The 24082-nt window shown below is 46.8% G+C and overlaps 1 pseudogene; it reads right to left on the reverse strand.

Moving 5' to 3' along the window:
- Nucleotides 1-1007: 1007 nt before the first annotated feature.
- On the reverse strand, nt 1008-21744 carry LOC133900224 (disease resistance protein RGA2-like; annotated as a pseudogene).
- Between the last annotated feature and the right edge of the window lie 2338 nt (nt 21745-24082).

Raw genomic sequence — 24082 nt, forward strand, 5'->3', positions numbered from 1 at the left:
GCCGGAATCAGCACACCACCTCCTAACAGAGCTCAGATACACCAGGCGGGTGTGGACCGTTGTTGCCAATTGGATCGTGTCGCTTAACCAAGAATTCAACCTGCAGCCTGGCAGCCGAGTGACATGGTACACGAATGGTGCGCCTCCATGGCGTCGACCAGCAAGGTTATATGACTGTTAAAACCTTTTCCCTTATCAATGAAATAGACACAATATCGTGCTAATTGATTCAAAACAAAAGTTATGTTACTGGTTAGCACGTACTGCGATACAGTCCATGATCCCTTAAACTCATCGATATCGTACCGTATTGCATCTATGTGCACTAGCTCAGTCTTCAAATAGTACTGCAGTTAAAAGAAAAGAAAAACAGTGCAGTACACACACTGTGGGCCTGACCGCCTGGGTATCATAGTCTGGGTGACGAGTACATACACACACTGTAACCACTTGAAATGACGATACACCAATTTATTAAATTAGAAAGTTATGCTCCAACTCAGAATGACGTTGTTCCAAGTATTCCTTGAATAAAACACCTAGTAACATCCTTGATGCTACCTTGCCTCTGTATCACGGAGCTGCTAATAAAAACGGTAGTTAGACATTGGAGGGGAAGCCACCCATGCGACCGCATTACAGCTCCAGCACAACAGATCGAAGTTCAATATAGAAAAATATTGTGGCCCCATACAAGAGAACTTATCTCAATACCGGGATTTTATTTCAAATGTAAGTGCACACAAAGGCTAGCGTTCTTACATGAAACTGGAGCCAAAAACAACTTAAGACAGATCAATACAAGTAACTACTTCCAGAAGGAGAACATAGAAACACTTGTTTTAAGAGTTATTACTGGGAACAATATCTATGGATCATTTAGATGAAAGATAAATGTGATGCTATACAATGCCAGTAACTGAGGAAAAGATGGAATTTGTAAAGGACGCAATGCACATGAGCAAGCACCTTACAACATTATTACAGAATAGAGAACTGAAATTCTCCTAGATGCGGACCTCTGGAACATGCTGCAGCTTCTGTTTCATACTCTTGTTGTCCCATTGAGTTTTAAAGTCCTTGTGCAGTCCAAGCAACCACAGCTTCTTAAGGTGGTGACAAGATTCGATGCCTTTAGGGACTGTTGCCAGCCTGGGCAGCAATGTTATGTATAGACCTTGAATGCCTGGAAGTGATCCATCTCCAATGTCCAGTAAACTGACATCATGCATGCCCTTCAAAACAAGCGTATTAAGGTGTGTGAAGGACTCAGCAGGAACAACCAATTTCTGTGCACTGTGTATGTTGTTAAGTCTTAGATAGGACAGGTTCGGGACATGTGACGCGAGGAACACCAGCGGATCTTCTCCCTCAAGGTGACACCAGCTGAGGGCTAGGTACTTAAGATTTCGCCCGTGGTGCTCAAATATTGGGCACTGGAGTGTTCTACCAGACCAACAACCTCTGACAATTAGCCTGTGAAGCTTTGTGGAAGTTGGTTTGAGATCCTCAAAAGAAAGCGGTTCCTTCTCATTACTAGCAGACAGAAGCAAGCTGTCAAGAAGCGGCATCATCGATGTTGGGATTTCCCAGACAAGGTGGGTCTTCGGACACGGAGATATCGAAGGTCCCTCAGAGTGACACGTACTGGAGGTGGAATAGTTTTTTGGTTACCCCTTCCGGTTACACTGTGGCTCTATTTATAGCCCGTACCTGGTGACCACAGGTTCCATTTACACATCTTACCCCCTAACCTGCTACATTCCCGGAATATCTGGGGCATTATGGTACAAATGAGCATGATCACATAATTACAGCAGTACCCAGGACGACTGTAGCCGGGCCCACTGTGCCGAGGTGGTTCATCCCTCCGAAGGGCGCTGAAGCCTCCTTCGCCCGAATGCATGTCGGATAGCCTTCGCCCCCCGACGAAGGTCAGCTCGCGTCTTCGTCTGCTCCGAACGATGCAGGGTGCGAACCAGGGCTTCGCTGGTCAGTTGAAGGTCGTGAGCCTTCGTCTTCGTCGGCTCGGGAACTCGAAGATGCGAGCGTGCCTGCACCCTTCGACCAACGTCGCTCTGCGATCTCCGCCGCTGACAGACGAACTCCTGCAACAGAAGCACAATGGCTATCACGTAGCAACTCCAGTAGACTTCGCGGTTCCCTTCGAGGTAGGGGTGGCGGGAGATGATCCCCAACAGTAGCCCCCTACTGGCAAGGTTTATCTTGGATAGGCCGATCCTGTAGCCTTCGAGATATCTCAACGCCGTCCCCTTCGGCCTGTCAAAGTATACTGGGTTCAATGCATGCCATTGAGTTTTGTTGTTGTATATCATAATTTTTTTTATTTCAAACTGATCCTTAGTAGCTACCGAACGATCTCTGTAACTGCCTGCATTTAATGTTCTTGGTGTATGCCTAAGCATGGTTTTCAGTGCCCGTTCAATTTTCGATGCGGGCAATTGTAACCGCCACCGCCTCGCCCTATAAATATCGGGCCGCTGTCAAAATTTTTCACCGCACCTTTGCTAAAGCTATCGCTCTCGTACGAAGTCGAGTAAAGTTTTTCGAACGTTCTAGACGAAGCCCCCGGTTGTCATCACTTCGCGCGACCTGCTGTTGAAGGCACTCCTTGGACTAGATGGCGCCAAAGCTTCGATCATCCCGACCGAAGACTTACTGGATCGGGCAATCCAAAGTGGACGGCGAAGTTTTGGGCGGCCTTGTGAGAGAAGGTTTAATCAGCGATGTTTCAAAAGTCCGGCTTCCCAGCCAACAAGAGATACCAGAGCCGGCTGAGGACGAGGTTGTTGTGTTTGTCCACTATTTACGAGCCGGCCTTCGCCTTCCCTACGACGAGATGGTGATTAAAGTATTGAAACTGTTCGAAGTCTATTTGCATCAACTGACCCCTAATGCCATAGTGAGAATGGGTCTCTTCACCTGGGCTGCTCGCTCGGAGGGTGTGAAGGCGTCCGCACAGGCCTTCGCCGCTGCGCACCAACTGCACCACCAACCGAAGCCAGTCTTTGCCCGGAAGTGCAGAGCGAGGCTCACTATGGGTGCTTGAACTTCGCATATCGCGTCGGGTTGTCTACGCCTATCGTGGTGTACAAGAACAAGTGGCCTAGCGACTGGACCTAGTGGTGGTTCTACCACAAAGTGGACACCGAAGAATATCTTGTATCAAGATGCAAAGAAGTAAGGGGAAACCGCGCGCCAGATATGTGGCTGAAGTCATCACAGCAAATGGCCCTTGAAGCCTTCGCCAGGTGCGCGAAATATCTTTTGACTGGCGACTTGGTAGAAGAGTTCATAGTCGCTGGAGTCTGGCCCCTGAGCCGTGGTTGGGATATTCCAGAATTCGGGGACAAAGGGCCCGAGGGGCTCTGCCGGCCCCACCCTACCATACACGGCTTCGCAGGTACTCCCTTGTCCGTAACTGTTTACACAATTTGAATGTCCTTGCCTAACGGTTCTGATTTTTTGCAGATTTGTCAGTGGCCGAAGTAGATGCCAAGGCTATAATGTTGCTCGGCAAGTTCACACCAGGCGAAGCACAACTCTGTGCCGACCAGGTCCTTGCCCAAAGACTGAATAGAGTCTTTGAGTATCAAGGTCTATCCTATTCTGAACGATCGAAGATCACCGCCGTGCTGCAAAGTGGCGCGGGGGGCTCCCCAGCAGCAAACGCGGGCGAAGAGGCCGCCGCTGGCCCTTCAACGAAGAGGAAGCACTCCGAGCTGTCGCCGAAGGGAGGCCGGACTAAGAAAGCTGTTGCCCTTCAGAAAAGGCCGCACGAAGCCGCACCTGATGTTTTTCACACAGAAACATCTCCGGAGGGTTCCGCTGCCTCGCGCGATATGGCCAGGCGGGAAAGTTCCGAAGGCGCGCAGGAGGACCAGGCACCAAAATCATTGTTTTGCTCTCGCGTCGATCTTCCAACATTGATACTGAGCGATGATGAGGAGTTGACAGAGGCGGGAGCGATACTTGAGGCCGCCACTCAAGAGGAGCCTGAAGCCGAGGGTACCGACAACGTTGAAGTGGTGGCATACTCCTCGCCATCTTCGCCTTTGAGCTCATCTTCTGAGACCGAAGAGTCGACACCGAGTGTGCCCCCGCCGTGGCAGGAAGGGTTTGATGGGCCTCGGTGGGCTGCTTGACGCGAAGGCCATTGCGCCTGAGGCGTTGCGGCCTGCCACTTTTGAGAAAAGTGCCTGGGAGGTTGGTGATGTGAAGAAGATTTTTGGTACCTTCGTCCTCCCCGAACTTGAAATTCCGCTCGCCCAAAAGTCCACCAACGAGCTGCTCGATGCCTCTGATGTGGTTATTGCGAAGGTATATTGTTTATTTTCTTACATTATTATACTCGGTATTTTGCTGACTTGTGTTCGACGCTGCAGGCTTTGCTTCTATCGCGGGCTCAGCGCAAGCAGGCTGAGAAATCTGAAGCCCTGGCCCGAAGCGCACACGCGCAGATTGACTTGCTGCAAAAACGGGCAGAGAAAGCTGAAGGCCAAAAATGCGAGCTGTCGCGTCGAGCGAAGGATGCTGAATTGTGACTGGAACAGCTTGAAAAAGAGCTTAGCACCCTTTGCTCGGAGAAGTAGATTGCCGATAGCGAAGTAAGCTGCCTTCGCCAGAACTTACAGTCCTCTAAGGCGCAAGTGTGTGACTTGCAGGCACTTTGTGCGTCAGAGAAGGATAAAGCACAGCGGCTGCAATCTGAATTAAGCGAGGCGAAGGCTTTTAACGATGATGCCCTTAATGTTATTGGGGAGCTCGAGCCGAAAGCAGTCGCCGCGTGCGAAGCAATCAGGCATACCTTCGAAGGTATTGGCGCCTCGGTGACTCCCCCATCAATAGAACTTGTCGGGCTGGGGGGACTTATAAGTTGGATCAACGAAACCAGTGGAAGCCTCCTTCCTGCTGCGCAACTTTACGGTGACTTCTGCGCCATGGTTGTCGCCCGAAGTCTTGTGCAGTCTGTCAAGATGACGGGTTGTGACCATCATACTGCTCTACAGAGGCCCTCCTTCCAGTACCCGGTGAATCTGTCGACCTCAGCCGTTACAAAGGCGTCGAAGAGCACCGCTCGATCATTCACCACCAACTATTGGTGCAAGCATAGCCACGAGCTCGCTCTTCGAGAAGCCAAAATGAACCGACAAAGGGTACGCTGAGTTACCTATGTTGTTATCTGGTCGAAGATTATAAATAAATTATGTGTAATAAGACAATTTTTTTCAGGCCAAGGCGAGGGACGACCCCTCGTCGAAACCAACGACCACAACAGTCGAAGATACTGGAAAGATGGGCTGACTCAGACTGAAGGGTCGTCTTATTTTTGTTTTCGCTTTTGTGATTGACGATGTAACACATTGGTTGTGTAATATATATTATGTTTACATCGAAGTGTTATTGACTTTTTGCGCTCCATGCGCAGGTCCTTCCTTCGGACACTGCACAGGTAGCTGAAGAAGTTGTCCCTTTGACCATGATGAGGGACAATTTTTATGTGTCTTGGTCTTGCTGGGAATCATTTCACCGTCGCCATGCCGATATCGAGCTGGAGCGGTATTGGTATGCGAAGTGTAGGTCATATGATGATATGAATGCTAGGACAAAAGCTTTTTGGAAATCCATTAGTCCTTTGACGCTAGCTAGTCGCCGAGCTGAACGGAGCCTGCGCCATATAGCGAGGGGAGACGTCGAAGACACATCGGCACTCCTTGAGCCAAAGATTGAGCCTCAGGACGAAGAGCTAGTTTTGCGCCGACCGCAATTTTGCTATCGTCGTGGTCCCTCTTCGCAAGTAGTAAGGCACAATGGTGGCTACGATGACGTCCGTATGTCTCCATCATATTCCACTCAAGTTGGGGCCCCTCTGGCCCCAATGACGTATTTTCACGCCAGCGAAGGCATTGCTTTTCAATTTTCTTTCAGTCATTGGTATAAGGATTTTGTTGATCCAAATGTTGATGACGATGCGGAATAAATTGGTTTTGTATTACGACTTGTTCTTTTGTTACACTTTAGCGACATGGCGCTCGAAGCGTTGTCTGCGATTTGAGACGTTACGAATCTTGTGGGTAACATACTGAGCGACGCTATTCCCCCAACTTTTGCCGCAGTTTCCTGCGATTGCATAGTACTTGTGTTATGTATTTTTTGTAAAATGCCGTCCCCCCCCCCCTGACTTTTAGTCGCAGGTAACTTCGGCGTGTAGAGATTTGGTTTCTTTTTAGCCCCTGATTTTTTCGCGAGGTACGCTGCCGTTTCGCCGGTCAAGCGACACTTCGTTTTTATTCCCAAAGGTATGTTTTTCCTTCAGTGTGGGGGCAGGCACTCTTAGCCCCCGATTTTTTCGTGAAGTACGCTGCCGTTTTGCTGGTCAAGCGACACTTCATTTTTACTCCCGAAGGTATGTTTTTCCTTCAGTGCGGGGGCAGGCACTCTTAGCCCCCGACTTTTTTGCGAAGTACGCTACCGTTTCACCGGTCAAGCGACACTTCGTTTTTACTCCCGAAGGTATGTTTTTCCTTCGGTGCAGGGGCAGGCACTCAGCCCCCGAGTAGTTTTTGTATTCCCGTTCTCTCTTTTGTTTTTTTTATATGTATATGTATATTATTACTTTTGTAAAGGTCGAAAGTGTACGTCTTTCTGCTTACACTTCGCACCGCGTTCTCGTCGTCGATTGGTGCACCGATCTACCTAGGTTGGTGCACTTCGACGATATACTACTAGCGCTCGAGACAAGGAACATGTTTTGGGGGTACTACTGTATCAATGTTTACATGGGTTCCTGCCTCGTTAAAAACCTCACCCCTGATGAAGGGGTCCCCCTGTGAGGAAAAGAGTGCAGTACCCTTACAATGTGATTACAAGAAATACTTCTAAAGAAAAATTACATTGGAGTCTCGGACTTAGTTGCCGACTTTCAGGCGTAGAACTTGCGAAGATTGTCTGCGTTCCAGGTGTGTGGAAGCTCCTCACCTTCCATATTAGATAGATGATATGAGCCAGGTCACAACGATCTTTTCACTATGAAGGGGCCATTCCATTTACTCTGAAGTTTTCCGACCGATGTTGTTGTACCGAACCTTCGTAACACCAAGTCTCCAGGGGAGAAGGTCTTTTGGGATATATTCCTATCTCTCCATTTTCTTGTCTCTTGTTGATAACTGGCCAGATTTTCTGCGGCTTGCAATCTTACTTCTTCAAGGGCATCTTTTGATGATAGTTCCTCGCAATCCTCTGGTTCATTCCTGACCCTGAATGATTTGGTTTTGCATTCTTCTGGGGTCATGGCCTCTTCGCCGAAGAGGAGGCGAAATGGCATGTACCCGGTTGGTCTTGCAACTGTTGTTCTTAATGACCACAGTACCTTAGGCAGCTCTTCGACCCATTTCCCTTTTGGCAATCCTTGAAGACGCTTCGTGACACCCACGAAGATGATGCCATTCGCTCTCTCAACTGCCCCATTAGATTGTGGGTGGTACACTGATGCAAAAATTACCTTTATCCCCATACCATTGCAAAAATCCCTGAAACCCGTGCTATCGAATTGAGTGCCATTGTCCACGGTTACTTTGCTTGGGACTCCGAAGCGGCATACAATATTCTGCCATAGGAATTTCTGTATGTTTCTTGATGTTATGCTCACAAGTGGCATTGCCTCTACCCATTTTGAGAAGTACTCTACTACCACCACCGCATATCGCAAATTTCCTGGAGCTGGCGGCAGCTGCCCAACAATGTCGATTCCCCACCGCCTTAGGGGCCAGATCGGCGAAATGAGTTGCGTCTTCATCGACGGTCTATTTGACCCCTTCGCCCAGAATTGGCATTGTTGGCAACTTCGGACCAGTTGATTCACATCGTTTACAGTCGTTGGCCAATAAAAGCCTTACCTGTATGCTTTTTTGACCAGAGCCCTTGTTCCGATATGAGAACCGCATAATCCGCTGTGAATCTCTCTTAACAGGTTCTGGCCTTCTTTCTGAGATATGCATCGCAAGAACGGTGCGCAAACCCCTGCTTTGTACAAATTGTCTTCCACAACTTTGTAGTTTCTAGCCCTCTGAGCCATGCGCTTTGCTGCGACCTGATCTTTGATGTCTCTCTGACCACGAAGATATGCCAATATTGGAGAATGCCAGTCTTCACTTTCGACTGTCGCAACTAGACGCGTTTGGTTCAAATTGTCTTCAAGGGCTGGTTCAGTCAGCTTCTGATAGAAAATGTCTGAAGGCATAGGCAGGTTCTGTGAAGCTGCTTTTGCTAGTTCATCTGCTTCGGTGTTATCATTTCTTGATACACTCTTGACAATGAATCCGAGGAAGTATTTTTCCATTCTTCGCATCGCTGCTTTGTACTTAATCAGCTCTGTTTCCTTTGCCAGGAATGTTTTGTCAAATTGACTTGCTACGACCTTCAAGTCTGTTTTGACAAGTACCCTCCGGGTGCCCAAAGCCTTCGCCTTGCAAAGTGCCAGGAGGACGGCCTCGTACTCCGCTGTATTGTTTGCAGAGCGGAATTCTAACCTAGCGGCGTATCTTAGCTTCGTCCCCGAAGGTGAAAACAATACTGCTGAAACTCCTGCTCCTGTAGCTCCCCAAGCCCCGTCGCAATATGTGGTCCAGACAGGTTCTGGTGGTTCACCGTCCGAGTCTTCGGTTAGGGGTGTCCATTCGGCCACAAAGTCTGCCAGTGCTTGCGATTTTAATGATGTTCTTGCCACAAAAACGATCATGGATGGAGCGATCTCCATTGCCCACTTCGCTATTCTTCCAATGGCTTCTTTGTTTTCGAACATGTCGCGAAGGGGTAAGGAAGTTGGTATTGTAATCTTGTGTGACGTGAAATAGTGGTGAAGCTTGCGGGATGCCATTACCAGTGCACACGCTACTTTTTTCAACTCTGTGTATGACTTTTTTGGGCCTGCTAGGGCTTCTAATACATAATATACCGGAGCTTGGCACAACCTGTTGTCTTCGGGTTTTTCCTATACAAGTACAACGCTGACTGCCGAAGGGGAAGCCGTTATGTATAACAACAAATCTGCGCTTGGATCCGAGCTGGTCAGTGCTGTAAGCTTTGTCAAGTAGATTTTTTAACTCATCGAAGGCTGCTTGCTGCTCCGCATCCCATTTGAAAGGGTTAGAGCTTTTTAACACCTTGAAGAATGGTAAACTTCACTCGGCAGACTTTGCAATGAACCTGTTCAATGCTGCTAGCCTTCCTGCCAAGCGTTGGGCTTGCTTTCTGTTCTGTGGTGGTTTCATATCTAAAATTGCTTGTATCTTCCGAGGATCCACTTCGATGCCTCTTTTCGACACTAAAAACCCTAGGAGTCTTCCGGATTGCACCCCGAAGATGCATTTTTCTGGGTTTAACTTCAGGCCTGCTCTTCGCAGATTGTCGAAGGTTTCCTGGAGGTCTTCGATGTGTTGGCTCCTTCTGGTACTTTTGACCACTATGTCATCAACATAGGCCAATACATTTCGTCCCAGCTGTGGCTTTAATACAGCCTGCACCAACCTTGTGAAGCAGTATGTTCCGAAGGAGGTCCTGAAACTCGTTTTGTCTTCGTCTTCCTTCACCATCCATATCTGATGGTACCCTGCATAAGCATCTAGGAAGCTTAGCATCTCACAACCGGCCGTAGAGTCTACCAGCTGGTCAATTCTAAGCAGTGGGAAGTCATCCTTGGGACAGGCTTTATTTAGGTCTGTGAAGTCGATGCACATTCTCCACTTTCCATTGTTTTTTCTTACTAACACGGGGTTGGCCAGCCACTCTGAGTGCATTACTTCGCGTATGACTCCAGCATCGAGCAGTTTTTCTACTTCAGCCTTCGCTGCTTCTTCTCTTTCGGCCAAAAATTTCCTTAGCTTTTGCTTCCTTGGCTTCGCTTTGGGGTCCACATTTAGGTTGTGCTGAATGATTTTCCGACTTACTCCTTGTAGGTCCTTGGGAGACCTAGCGAAGACATCGTCGTTGTCGCAAAGGAACATTACAAGTTGTTGCTGATCCTCTGCTGGAGCCTCCGCTCCTATAGTGACCTTTTTATCTTCTTTTTCTTGATTTAGCTATACTATTCTGGTCGCTCCTTCTGGTGCAGCCTTCGCTGCTTTTCCTATCTTTGGTTGGTTGAGGCTTGCTTCGCGACCCATCGAAGGGTCTGCTATGGTGTGGACATTTCTTCTTCCTGGAGCTATCCCCACTTTGATTCGTCTAGCCACTCGCTGATCTCCCAACACCTTTATGACTCCTTCCGGGCCAGGCATCTTCATGCACAAGTATGCGTGGTGTGGTATTGCTCCGAATGTATTGAGGACTCCCCTTCCAAATATCGCATTGTACGGGTAACCAATGTCTACTACATCGAAGGTAATGTCTTCTGTGCGGAAATTCATCTGTTCGCCAAACGACATTGGGATTGTTATTTTTCCCAGAGCGTTGATTGTGTTTCCACCGAAGCCTAGCAATGGCGATCCAGCTTGCTTTAAGTCACTTCTTCGCAGCCCCATTTTGTCGAAGGCATCAGCGAAGATAATGTCCGCCGAGCTTCCTCCATCGATCAATATCCTGTGTACTTCATTTCCCGAGATGTTTGTAGTAATGATGAAGGCATCTGTGTGTGGATAGTCTAAGACCCTCATGTCCTCTTGCGAGAATGTAATGGGAATGTTCGACCATCTTGAATTGATGTACGTTGGTCCCACTCCGACGTTGTTGACCCTTCGCACGTATTCTTTTCGTTGTCTCTTAGATTCTGTTTGCTGGTTTGATCCCCCTGAGATGGCCAACACCACGTTGTACCTATGGTTTATCGTGTTAACTGATTTGCTACTTTCTGGTGGTGCCTCAATTGCGGGTCTTGGTGGTGGCGGAGGTAGGTCACCCTGAAGGTTCATTTGTCTAGTTTGATCAAATTGAGCTGAAGTTGCAGGTGCATACTGTGGTGCTGGAATTTGCTGCCATTGGTTCGGAAATGCCATGTTCTGATTGTGGTTCTGCCACCCTTCGCTTCTTCCGAAGCTTGTTGCATGGTGAACTGTCTTTCCGTGATCAACAGACTGCTTCGCCAAGCTTTCTTTCATAGCCATGACCTGTGGGCACTGTTTGGTCTGGTGGCCAGCTCCTTCGCCATGCAGCTCGCAGTAGAAGGCTGCCGGGTCCTGCAGAACACGTCCTCCTCTGCCTCCGCGGCCTCTTCCCCTGCCCGCTCGGCCTCCCCTATTGGATAAGCTGTAGGCTTCACATGATCCTTGAACGGCTTCGGGCGGGCTGGGATTGATCTGATTGACTTCTTTTTGCATTGGATAATCAGAGCCTTCGGGCTTTCTTGGACGGTGCAGTCTGTCTCTATGATTGCCGCCGCCTGCCTCTTTAGATGGTGCATGTTGTTTTACTTTGGAGGCTGTTAATTCATTTTTCCTTCGGAGATGATCGAGCTCAGATCTTGAGTACTCTTCCATCTTGTTGAGCAGCTCTTGAACGCTTCCGGGTCTTTTTCTAGTGATCTTTCCTGCCAATAGCCTGCCTCTGATGCCTTGTATTGCGGCATCGATGATTGTATCTTAGCTCAACCCCTTCGCCTGACAACGTATGTGTACGAATCGGTGCATATAGCTCTGCAAAGTTTCTGTTGGTTGCTGCTTCAGCGTGAAGAGGTCGGTTGCGGTGATTTTGTCTGCCTGATTCCCCTAGAAGTTGCTGTATAGTGCACTGCGCAGCTGTTCCCATGAATATATGGATCCCGGGGGTAACACGGAGTACTAGGACCTTGCTATCCCCTTTATGGCCAACACAAAGGCCTTCGCCAAGGTTACATCGTCCCCCCGGCAGACTCCACAACTGCTTCGAAACTCATGACAAATTCTCTCGGGTCTGATTCTCCATCAAACATAACCACTATGGGCATCTTGAATCCTGGTGGCGATGGCTGATTTTGCAGGTCCATGGCCAAAGGTGACTCCGGATCTCCCGTGGAAGATCTTCGTCAAACTTCCTGCGAAGCTCGTATCAAGTCTCTCGGCGGCGTTGGCCGGCGAGACATGCCCTCCACTTGGAGTATATCGATTTCCTCCTGGATTTTTTCCAATGTTTTTCTTGCTTCGTCTGCCCGCCTCTGGTACTCTGCGGTTTTCCGACTCGCTGCTAGGCCATCCAACATGCGCTTTTTCTGAGCTAGCTGCCTTTCCAACTCTTCTGCTTCTAGCCTTGCTGTTCTTTCTTCATTTGTTTCTTCCTCGTGCTCAAACTTTGCGAAGTCGTCGAGTTCCTCCCATTCTTCATATCGCTCCTTTTCGCCTTCTCTTTTCGGAGGATCGAAGAGAGTGCGATCTATTGGTTCCATGACCGGCATTTGCTCTGTGCCAACCCGGAGTGCTTCGCCCTGTCGGCCATCGCTGGGTTGTTGTGGTCCTATTTCAACTTCGCAGTGCCGCTGTCGTCCGGCCGAAGCCCCCTCGGCCGAAGCATTACTTCATCCTGGTACGGCCGGAGTGGGTCTATCGGCCGAAGGCCCGGCCATGGATGGGGGTTCCGGTAACGTCTCCGCTGTTCCAGCTGGCTTCGACTTCTTCTTGGGTGGCATGCCTTCGTGGGTTCGATCCCGCGGACGGCGCCAACTGTTGGGATCGAGTTCCCAGACAAGGTGGGCCTTCGGATACGGAGATATCGAAGGTCCCTCAGAGTGACACGTACTGGAGGTGGAACAATTTTTTGGTTACCCTTCCGGTTACACTGTGGCTCTATTTATAGCCCGTACCTGGTAACCACAGGTTCCGTTTACACATCTTACCCCCTAACCTGCTATATTCCCGGAATATCCGGAGTATTATGGTACAAATGAGCATGATCGCATAATTACAACAGTACCCAGGACGACCGTAGCCAGGCCCACTATGCCGAGGTGGTTCATCCCTCCGAAGGGCGCTGAAGCCTCCTTCGCCCGGACGCACGTCGGATAGCCTTCGCCCCCCGGCGAAGGTCAGCTCGCGTCTTCGCCTGCTCCGAACGATGCGGGGTGCGAACCAGGGCTTCGCCCGTCAGTCGAAGGTCGTGAGCCTTCGTCTTCGCCGGCTCGGGAACTCGAAGATGCGAGCGCACCTGCACCCTTCGACCAACGTCGCTCCGCGATCTCCGCCACTGACAGACGAACTCCTGCAACAGAAGCACAATGGCTATCACGCAGCATCTCCAGTAGACTTCGCGGTTCCCTTCGAGGTAGGGGTGGCGGGAGATGATCCCCAACAATCGACAAGACAGAGAAAATGTTGGCACAATGGGAAGCACTTATGTTGTCAATCCACACGCCCCTTAGTTGCATCATATTCTCAAGCTGCTCAGCCAAGTCCTTGCTTGCACAGTCTCAAGAGTTTGCAGTTCTTCCAGGTTGGAAAGCCCTTTAGGTGCTTCCACTCCAACAAAGTACAGAAACTCTGACTGGTTCTCATCAGTATATCTGTCAGCAAGAACGTGCCTAAGCTTAGTGAGCAACACAATCCCAGTTGGCAGATTTTTTATATTGGTTGTCTTGACATCAAGAGTCTGAAGATTAATGACATTCTCAATAGAGTCTTCCAGTAAGCTTACTCTTGTATTCCTTAGACCGATGTAGCGTAAATTAAACAGATTACCGATAGATGTATGTAATGTTGTGACTCCTTGTCTTGCAGTTCAACGACAGTAAGGTACTTGGATTCAGATAATATTGAAGGTATAGACATCGCAATGGTTTCACTTGCCATTAGGGTCCGAAGACGCAGGAATTTCATCTTGGATGCATCATTTTTCATCTTCTTCCATCTAAATGCAGATAGGCGACGTACAGCTCTATCCATCTGAATTATTTCACCGACATCGTTAACAGTACCAAACATCTCTACTTTAGATATTGAAAGGGCCAACTCTCTCAAGATATCATTCATTCTGCATGTCTTCCGATGGATCAGTTCCATTAGATAGCCCTCTGCCACCTCCTCTAGAGTGCTCTCCCCTTTCTTTACTACAAACCCTTCTGCAATCCATAGTTGCACAAGGTTTTCCTTTGGCAAGGGGTAATCTTTAGGGAACATGCTGCAGTATAGTAGCTCAAACTTAGAATTCCTCGAACCTGTGCATCCTTCTCTAGCTCAGATGGAAGTTGATCATACATCTGCTTCCAAATTGGCTGGATTAGCTTTCTTGTAGACAGTAAGCTTCCTATAGATACAATTGCCAGTGGCAAGCCCCCACATTTCTTTGCAATATTAACAGCTAAAATCTGCATCTCTAGTGGGCACTTAGCAAGCGGCAGGGCCATACATTTCTTTGTAATATAATTAGCTTGTTCCAAGAGTTCTGATGAGCCTTTTGCCATTGACAAGCCCTTACATTTCTTAATAGCATCACTAGCGAGCTCCTGAAGCTCAGCTAGGTACTATTCCAGCAGTAGGCCTTCATATTTCTTTCCAATGCCAGTAGCTAGTTCCTGAAACTCTGCTGGGCACTTCACCAGAGGTGATCCATTGCATATATTTGCAGTATCAGTAACTAACACCTGTAGCTTTGATGGGAACTCAGACTCAGAGTCGTTGTAAGGAAAAGCCTTGATACAAAGAAGGCAAAGAGCATCCTTCACACCCAACGGACTTAGCTTGAGCTGATAATGCTTGGGAGCAAGAGCAGCCGCATCCTCTTCTCTTGTCGTGATGACAATGCAGCTTCCATTTTTAGAATCTTCAAACACATCGCGCATTCTGTCATACACTTGAAGGTTCCATATGTCATATAATACAACAAAAAATTTCTTTTGTCTAAACACTGCCCTTAACTTTGTTTTAACATTGAGGATGTCCATTCTGTCAATGCTATCTGATTTCTTCTTCTCTATTTCCATGCTGTCAATGTCAGCTGTTGCCGTCTCCTCACAGGTGCCGACCATCTCAAGTAGCTTCCTCAGCAATGCCTCCACACTGTTGTATGTTTGTGAAACGGTGAGCTACACCTGCACCATGAAGTTATCCTTTTGCTTCGCATACACATTGGCGACAAGGGTGGTCTTTCCCATTCCGCCCATACCACAAACTGATACCACCTTGAGATCTTGTGTATCTGACCTCAACCATTTCGTTAGGTGCTCCCTGTTGTTCTCGATCCCTACAAGATCTTCATCTTTCATAAGTTGGGGCATACTGTACTGAGGGAATTGTAGTTCGCTGTTGTTAACTTGACTTGGAAGAAGCTCATGGAATGGTTTCACCCTCAGATCCTTCAGCTTGGAAACATGCTCAATTTCCTTCTCTATCTGAATCAGCTCATCAGATATCCCACTAAATACCGAAGCATAGTTTATTCCCTTGCCCAGTTTTTTCAGAAATTTTTCTTTATTGTATTCAAGATAGTTGTAGGAAAAGCTATCCATTAGATCCTCAACACGGTACGCCAACATTCGCACCACTGAGATCCACCCCTTGAGGAGTTCATCACTGAGATACAGTGCACCTGTCTTTCGTATAAAGAGGTTCGTCATCAGAAGTTGCCTCCGTATGCGCCTGTCTAATCCCTCCTTCGGGTTACCTTGTGCAACCCATACTACTCCCTAAATCAGTAACTGATATGTATATATTTTTAATAAAAGTAGACATCACATGTATATATCGATTAAAATACAATATTAGGTACAACACAGAGTTCATTACAATAAAGATCCATAGGTATAATTACAATATGACCGAGGTAAGTGTCTTCGAGTAAGAACACCGTAAAGACGAACCTTGCTCCATAGTAGTTCTCACCTTTGTAGGGTACCTTACTCACCCACGTCAACAATACACTAGAGTTTTTCAAGAACACAAATCTCACACACAAAAAATACCAAGCACAGAACACTTCACTTTTTTTTAAAAGGCATGATTAACATATGTAATTATCCTGGTTCTTTCATTTGAACAAAGCAATCCTAAACATACTAGTAAATAAGATTGATCTAAACAATTATTATAGTTGATGTTGGGGACCTTCTAAGATTTCAACGGAATAAAGGTGACAATTTCAAGGCATGCATAAACAAGCTAGGTCCTAACTACATTAGCATATTCTTTAAAATTATAGTTATTAACTTAAGCATGCATATACCTATAATTTAAAACAATGGCTCTGTGGGTTGTGTTTGAAAATATAGGATCAACATGATCAACGGTGTAGGAATTGTCTTCATTGAAATTCTCATCCGCTCTTTCTTCAAACTTCGGATCCTCTGGGCCTTCCTCGAACGCGTCTTCCTTTAACAAACAAAAGATACGGCAAAAGCGCACACACCAAAAATCAATCAAATGATTATATTAAAATATAATTAGATTACAAAAATTATGGAATCGATATGGTTGGGTAGATCTTGAATTTAGATGAATATCGGTAGAAGAATCATTGAAAACAGAGTTAGGACGGAGGAGAAACGGGCTTCGGAAGTTTTGCTAGGAGAGAAAATCAGGAAAAAGGGAAAGGAATATTCCTAGAATATTCCTCGACTCGGCTTGTCTCATGGCTCGGCATTGCTCGAGGCTCAGCTCAGGGTGATGCTGGGCTTCTCTCGAGCGGCTCAGGCTGCTCGAGTCGGGCGGCTCGGGCAGGCCCACTTGTTAGTGAGAGGGAGAGAGAATAAGAGAGAGGGAGAGGGGCCAACTCGGACGGGTCGAGCAGTGAGAGCGAGAGGCGGAGGGAGAGAGGAGGCGGTGGTGGTGGCGGACAGCGTGCGCTTCAGCGACGGAGGGCGGCGGCGGCTCCAGTGAGCAGCAAGGCAGCGCGGTGGCAGTCGGATCCGGCCTGGACGGGAGCGGATATGGCCGCCAAGGGTGACAATCGGCAATGGTGAAGAAGCGACGACCAACAATGGCAAGGAAGGCAAGCTAAGGTACAATTCTTTGGTGGGAAGGGATAGAGAGGGGAAGGGTGGTGGAGCTCACCAACGACAGGTTCCGGTGTGGCGGCGACGCCAGTGCTGGGAGAAGTAGAGAGGGAGCGAGTGGAGGTGAGAGAGAGAGGTGGTGTTGCGGTGTGGTGAGGAGGAAGAGGGCACTGTTGCTCTTTATAGGGGCGATGGCAAGGGCACAGCGGCGGAGCGGGGCGCGAGGAGAGGCTCAGGGCTTGAGGGAGCGATGACGGTGACAGGACGGGTGGCGCGTCGCAGAGCAGAAAATAGCGATGGGACAAGCGGTGCAGAGCAGGGAGCTGCACCGGGTCATGGGGAGAGAGAGGTTTTTTTCTTTTTTTAATTTTCTCGGAGATCACGGTTGTGACAAACCTAGCCCACTTGGGGAAATCTCGTCCTCGAGATTTAAGGTTCTTCTTCGAAGAGACAGGGGAAATCCTTTCTAAGATCATCTTCACGCTCCGAGGTAGCTTCAGCCTGAGTGTGGTTGCTCCAGTGCACTTGACAAAATCTGACTTCTGACCTTCTGGTTTGTCGTTCTGTTGTACCCAATATTTTTATTGGCCTCTTTTGGTACCGTAGGTCCGGTCGAAGGTCCATCACTTCTAACGTTACTTGTTCTTCAGGAATCCTTAGGCACTTTTTCAACTGTGATACATGGAAGACATTGTGAGTGTCTACCATTTCTTCTGGGAGTTCAAGACGATATGCCACTGCACATATCCTGTTTATTATCTTGTAAGGTCCAATGTACCGAGGTGCTAGTTTACCTCGAATCTGAAATCTTCGTGTGCCTCTTATCGGTGATACCTTCAAATATACATGATCTCCCACCTCGAACTCAAGATTCCTTCTCCTAGTGTCAGCATAGCTCTTTTGTCTGCTTTGAACTGCCTTTAGATTTTCCCTTACTCTAGCTACATGTTCTTCAGCTTCCTTTATCAGAGCTAGTCCGTAGAGAGAGCATTCTCCGACTTCAGACCACATAAGAGGGGCTCCGCATTTTCTCCCGTATAACGCCTCGAAGGGTGACATCTTCAGACCAGTTTGATAGCTGTTGTTATAGAGAACTCCGCATAAGATAAACTTTTCTCCCAATCTTTCCATACGTGAGCACACAAGCTCTTAGCATATCTTCTAGGATTTGGTTCACTTTTTCTGTCTGACCATCGGTCTGCGAGTGATAGGCTGAGCTATAGTCAAACTTGGTTCCTAGGGTGGCATGTAGGCTTTTCCAGAATCTTATGGTGAATTGAGGACCGTGGTCTGATACAATTCTACTTGGGACACCATGAAGTTTGAGGACAATGTCAACATACAACTGTGCTAGCTTGACTCCTCCATAAGTTGTTCTTATTGGTATAAAATAAGCTACCTTGGTCAGACGGTCTACTATGAACCATATGACATCATGTCCTCTGTTAGTACGGGATAGTACAACAATAAAGTCCATCCCGATCTCATCCCACATCCAAACTGGGATGGGAAGCGGCTGCAGCAATCCTGCTGGTCTCTGGTATTCTGCCTTAACTTTTTGGCATATGTCACAACATGCAACGAATTTAGCAATATCCTTTTTCATTCCTGACCACAAGTACTTCTCTTTTAAGTCTAGGAACATTTTCGTCAATCTAGGGTGAATTTAATATGAGGAGTTATGGGCTTCATCCATAATGAGTTTCCTAAGCTCTTCTTTCTTAGGAACACAGATCCTACTCAAAATCCAGGTGCCTTACTTTCTCCGGTTTGGATCTTGATTTTCTTTAGCTCTTCATCTTCTCCCTGAGCTTTTTGGAGTTGGCCTTCTAAGGTGGGTTGGACAATCACGATATTGACACAACCTTCATTAACTATTTGGACGTTTAGTCGTTGAATTTCGTCAAGTAGCTCTGACCTTCGTTTTTTAATTTTGAGGTTGTAGCAATGAGCCTTCCTGCTAAGCGCATCTGCTACGACATTGGCCTTGCCCGGATGATACTAGATATCCAGGTTATAGTCCTTTATTAATTCCGACCATCTTCTTTGTCTTAGATTTAAATCCAGTGGGGTGAAGATATACTTTAAACTCTTGTGATCCGTGAATATCTCACACTTGTTTCCAATTAAATAGTGTCTCCAAAGCTTAAGGGCATGCACCATGGCTACTAGTTCCAATTCATGGGTTTGGTAGTTCTTCTCATGTTCTTTAAACTGTCAGGATGCGTAGGAAACTACTTTACCGTCTTGCATTGGGACACATCCTAATCCTTGCCTAGAGGCATCACAGAATACCGTGAAATCCTTGTGAATATCTGGCAAGGTTATCACTGGGGCTGTGATTAGTCTATTTTTTAGTTCTTGGAAGCACTTTTCACAAGCTCTTGTCCATTGAAAGGGCTTTTCCTTTTGGGTCAGTTCAGTCATAGGTTTTGCTATTCTTGAGAATCCTTCTATGAATCTCCAGTAGTACCTTGCCAATCCAAAGAAACTTCTGATTTCCATCACATTAGTCGGCGGTTTCCAATCCTCGACTGCTTTGACTTTAGCAGGATCCACTGCTACTCCTTCTTCTGTTATGATTTGTCCAAGGAAAGCAACTTCCTTTAGAAAAAATTCACACTTGTTGAATTTGGCATAAAGCTCATGGTCTCTCAACCTTTCCAAGACTATTCTTAGGTGTTGTTCGTGCTCTTCAACACCCTGAGAGTAGATGAGTATATCGTCAATAACTACTATGACAAACTTATCTAACTCTTCCATAAATACCTTTTTCATGAAATTCATAAAGTATGCAGGAGCATTGGTTAATCCAAAGGACATTACTGTAAACTTGTAATGTCCATACCGAGTTACAAAGGCTATTTTGGGTATGTCACTTTCTCGAACTTTCAGCTGGTAATACCCTAATCTCAAGTCAATCTTAGAGAAGAATTTGGCTCCTTGCAACTGATCAAAAAGGTCATCGATCCTAGGCAGTGGGTATTTATTTTTTATTATTACTCCATTCAAGGCTCGATAGTCTACACACATTCTAAGATTGCCATCTTTCTTCTTTACAAACAAGATCGGTGATCCCCATGGAGATGAACTAGGTCTAACATATCCTTTCTCTTATAACTCTCCTAGTTGCTTCTTTAACTCTACTAGTTCATTTGCTGTCATTCGATAGGGTCTTTTTGCTATTGGGGATGTTCTAGGGATAAGATCTATGATAAATTCTATTTCCCGGTCAGGTGGCATTCCTGGTAGTTCCTCTAGGAACACATCTGGATATTCCTTTACTATGGGCACTTCATCCAGAGTTGTGGCTTCCAAGTTACACAACATGGGGGCTAGCATTCCACTTTAGTACCATTGTGATTAACTAGGGTGACCTTTCGGATGCCACAAGCTATGTTGCCTTGACGCTTGGCTAACCCATCAGTTTCAAGGATGATATCTATCCCATTAGATTGGAGAAGTATTAGGTTTTCTAGGAACTCTACCCCACTTATTATGATTTTAACCTAGGGACATCTTAATAGGCACTAGATTTCTACTTCGGGAGAGCATATCATAAGGGGTTTTTTAAACAAAACTGTTGGAATTCTATGTTTAGCAACAAACTTTGATGATATGAATGAATGCAAAGCTCCAGAATCAAATAGTATTGTTGCTAGAGTTGAATTGATAATGAACTCACTGAATATGACGTCCGGTGCTTCCTGGGAATCATGAGCATCAATGTGGTTGACGCGGCCTCTTCCAAAGGATTGGGTTGTCTTCTTCTATTGTCCTGAGGCTTGCGATCCACTGCGTCCAACTCTTGATGCTGTTGTTCTAGCACTTACTATGGAGTTTATTGGGGCTCATGCTGTAGTAGGGTTCTTGTGTGGGTAGTTAGCTATCATATGCCCGGACTCCCTACAGTTGTAGCAGACTCTATGTTTGTTCCTTCGGTCACCTGGGAGACACTACCATTACTGTTCTGCTGACTTGCTGAATTCTGGCTGTGGTAAGCTGAAGTTGTTGGCTAGTTGTATCCTTGAGATCGATACTGCATAATTGGTTGGTATTTTGGTTTCTGGTAGTTGTTAGGTCTGGGCCTTGCGATTCTTTCCTGCTGCCTATGCTTATGTGCCATGAACTTGTGTTTTGAGTCATTCTCTCCTTCAGTTTTGGCTTCCTCTATGATGATGGCTCGATTCATTATTGTGTTGAAGTCCGAGTAAGTGCTGGCAGATAGGTGCATCTTCTAAAGCGGTCCTGCTTCTTCTTGTCTATATTCACATCTTCTGAGGAATAACAAGAGAGCATGGTGAATTTGCGGATGTACTGAATTACGGTCATGGCCCCTTGCTTCAAGTTACAAAACTCTACTAGCTTCATCTCTATGATTCCTTCTAGGATGTGATACCTCCTAAACTCCTCTTGGAATTCCTCCCATGTGATGGCATTGGCATCCTCGACGGTTTCTTGATAGTTTTCCACCATTCCAAGGCTACTCCCGTTAACTGGTGAGATGTCAAAAGAACCTTTTCACGGTGACTAGGATTTATGACATCCAGCTTCCTGTTGATGCCCATTAGCCAATCATCTACTGCTAGTGGGTCATCTTCCGTGTGATCGAAGGTGGCTGGTCTGAGTCTCATGAACTCAGTCATCTTGGACTGTGGCCCTTGTCAATATCCACCGTTGCCTTGTATTCCTTGTGCTATGGCTTCCATCAAACGGTTAGCCATTATTGCCACAAGTTCTTCAACAGATGGTGGGGGTGGTAGCTGTCCTCTCAGCTGGTTATTCTGGCCATAACCCTCTTGTCCTTGATTCACTTCATCCTCATGGTCTTGCTCTTCCATAGCTGTTCTCTGGGCTCGGGGAGACAAGGGGCCTTGCCTAAGCCACCCACCTCGGTTCTAGTGTCCACCTCTGGTTCATGGCCTTCCTCTAGGTTTTTGTCCTACTTGAGCCCCACTAAAGGCTTCATGGCCTGCTTGAGCTTGATGCCCCTGGTGTTGTTGGATCCTGGTTGACCTCTTGGGCAGCATCTGTTGTCAAGGGTAGATGAAGGGTAAGGCTTTAGAGGGGATAGCTAAGCATTATGTTACTTGATTTCTTCTAAGAACACTTAGGTTGATTATGGCACACGATATCAGTACAAACATCAAGCACATAACATTACATCACACAAGGTTAAATAAACATATAGGCATTGGAGCTAAGGACTCCAAGCAACACTGAACTGCTACAGACAAGGGTTGTGTTACTACGACACGATACATGATACTACAACACAATACATACTACTGAAACAACTAGCACACGGTAGACTGATGATGCACTAGACTTGACGATGCTCCTGAGTCATGCTGTTACTGCTGATGGTGGCGAGACTTAGGTTGATGTCATCATGGTTGGCTAGTTCTAGGTCATGTATCTGCTCAAAAGCTCTAGCCATGTTCTCCTCATCACCATCCAAGGCGATGATGTTATCTCCAACGGACTCCTTACTGCCTTCAGAACCATCGTCATGCACAAACTCGCGCTTGATGGGGTCTTGTTCTTCTTTGGAATTATCTTCATACATCTGGTCATCCTTCTCCACTCCAAGAACTGGTGAAGGTGGCGGTGGCACTACAACTGGTGCTGGTACAAGTTTACCTAATGCAATCGCATTGGCTACTCCTGGAGGGAGGAGGGGAACTACGGGTAACTCCAAGTTTTTGACACTGTCAATTGGGGGTAGGTGAAAGGTCCTCTTCCTTGTAGTGAGCTTGCGGTGGGGTCCTCCGTGAGTCCTGTGGCAAGACAAGTAGGGTTCGTTGAGCTCCTTGATATAATACTCAGAGGTCTCTATCAGTGCCTTGGTAGTCTACTCAGCACTCTTTTCTGCAGCTGCTGCCTGCTCTCGAACCTGTTGTAGCTGAATCCTTAGAGCTCTATCTCGAATTTCAGAATCTTCAGCCCTCTGGATGCATGCATTCCACTCAAAGTGATGGGTCTCATACAGCTGATCCAGTGCAAGGAGGTACTTCACTGTGGCGACCAAGGTAGGGTCGTTCTCCCTTTCACCCAGACCTTCTAACCTTCTCATCCTGCTACGCCACACTGGGCGTATGTGATCACTGACTAGGAAAAGTAGAGGAGGGCCTTGCGGGCTGCTGCCTGATAGGTGTCACTATACTCAGCCCCGTAGGCGACAATACTCCACGGCTGCCAGTCTGTATACAAGGACGTGGATTTCATATTTGTTGGTGTCATTCTCTTGGTACTCTCATCCATGATACTCCGAACGCTAAGTATATCCAAACCTCATCAGTGTCTCCCAAAGGATGAGGGGAAAGCCTTGCACGTCCATCCATCTCCTTTCATCTGCCCAATTTTTTTTTTTTAAAAAGGTGAGTTGGGATCGAATGAAAAACCTTTTATTAAAATGGAACATCAAGGTAAATAGGCAATGGGGATGATAGAAAATTTTATTAAAATAGTTTTTTAAAAAACTATCACTCCTTTACTCGGCCAATCCTAAGATTTCGCCCTATAGTTAAGTATGGCTCTCAAACCACTCTGTCAAACCCCTTTGGGTCACCTTGTGCAACCCATACCAGTCCCTGGATCAATAGTTGGTACGCTCATATTTCCAGTAGAAGTAGACGTCACAAGTATACGTCGATTAAAGTATGATATTAGGGTACAACATAGAGTTCATTACAATAAAGGCCCGTATGCATAGTTAAATAAAGCCTCACAACATAACGGAAATAACGCAAAAGCGACTCATGCCCTATAGGCAACTTGAGGGTAGATAAAACCAAACTTTTCCATTCTTCATCTTAGCCTTCGACGAATTCGACCTCTGGATCATCTAAATCCACATATAGCAAGAGTGAGTACATAAGGTACTCAGCAAGTCCTACCTCAAGGAGAGACATTAGGTGCATAAAGGTAGATCAAGGATAAGGCTGTGGAGTCTTCAGGTTTTGTAGAAAGCTAGTTTTCGATGCAAGGTTCAATTTGCAAAGACTATCTTAAAACATTTTTTGTGGGAACACATAAGTTGAGTTTATAGAGTTGCTGGCCCTGGGGGAGATGCTTCCATCCCGCCAGTTCCACACTTCTTTTGCTAGTGGACACAGTCTAGGATACTCCAGGCACATAGCCAACACTTTTTGAAAACACGTGCACACTACCCACTCA

Source organism: Phragmites australis, chromosome 19 (assembly GCF_958298935.1).
Source record: "Phragmites australis chromosome 19, lpPhrAust1.1, whole genome shotgun sequence".
Taxonomy (NCBI): Eukaryota; Viridiplantae; Streptophyta; class Magnoliopsida; order Poales; family Poaceae; genus Phragmites; species Phragmites australis.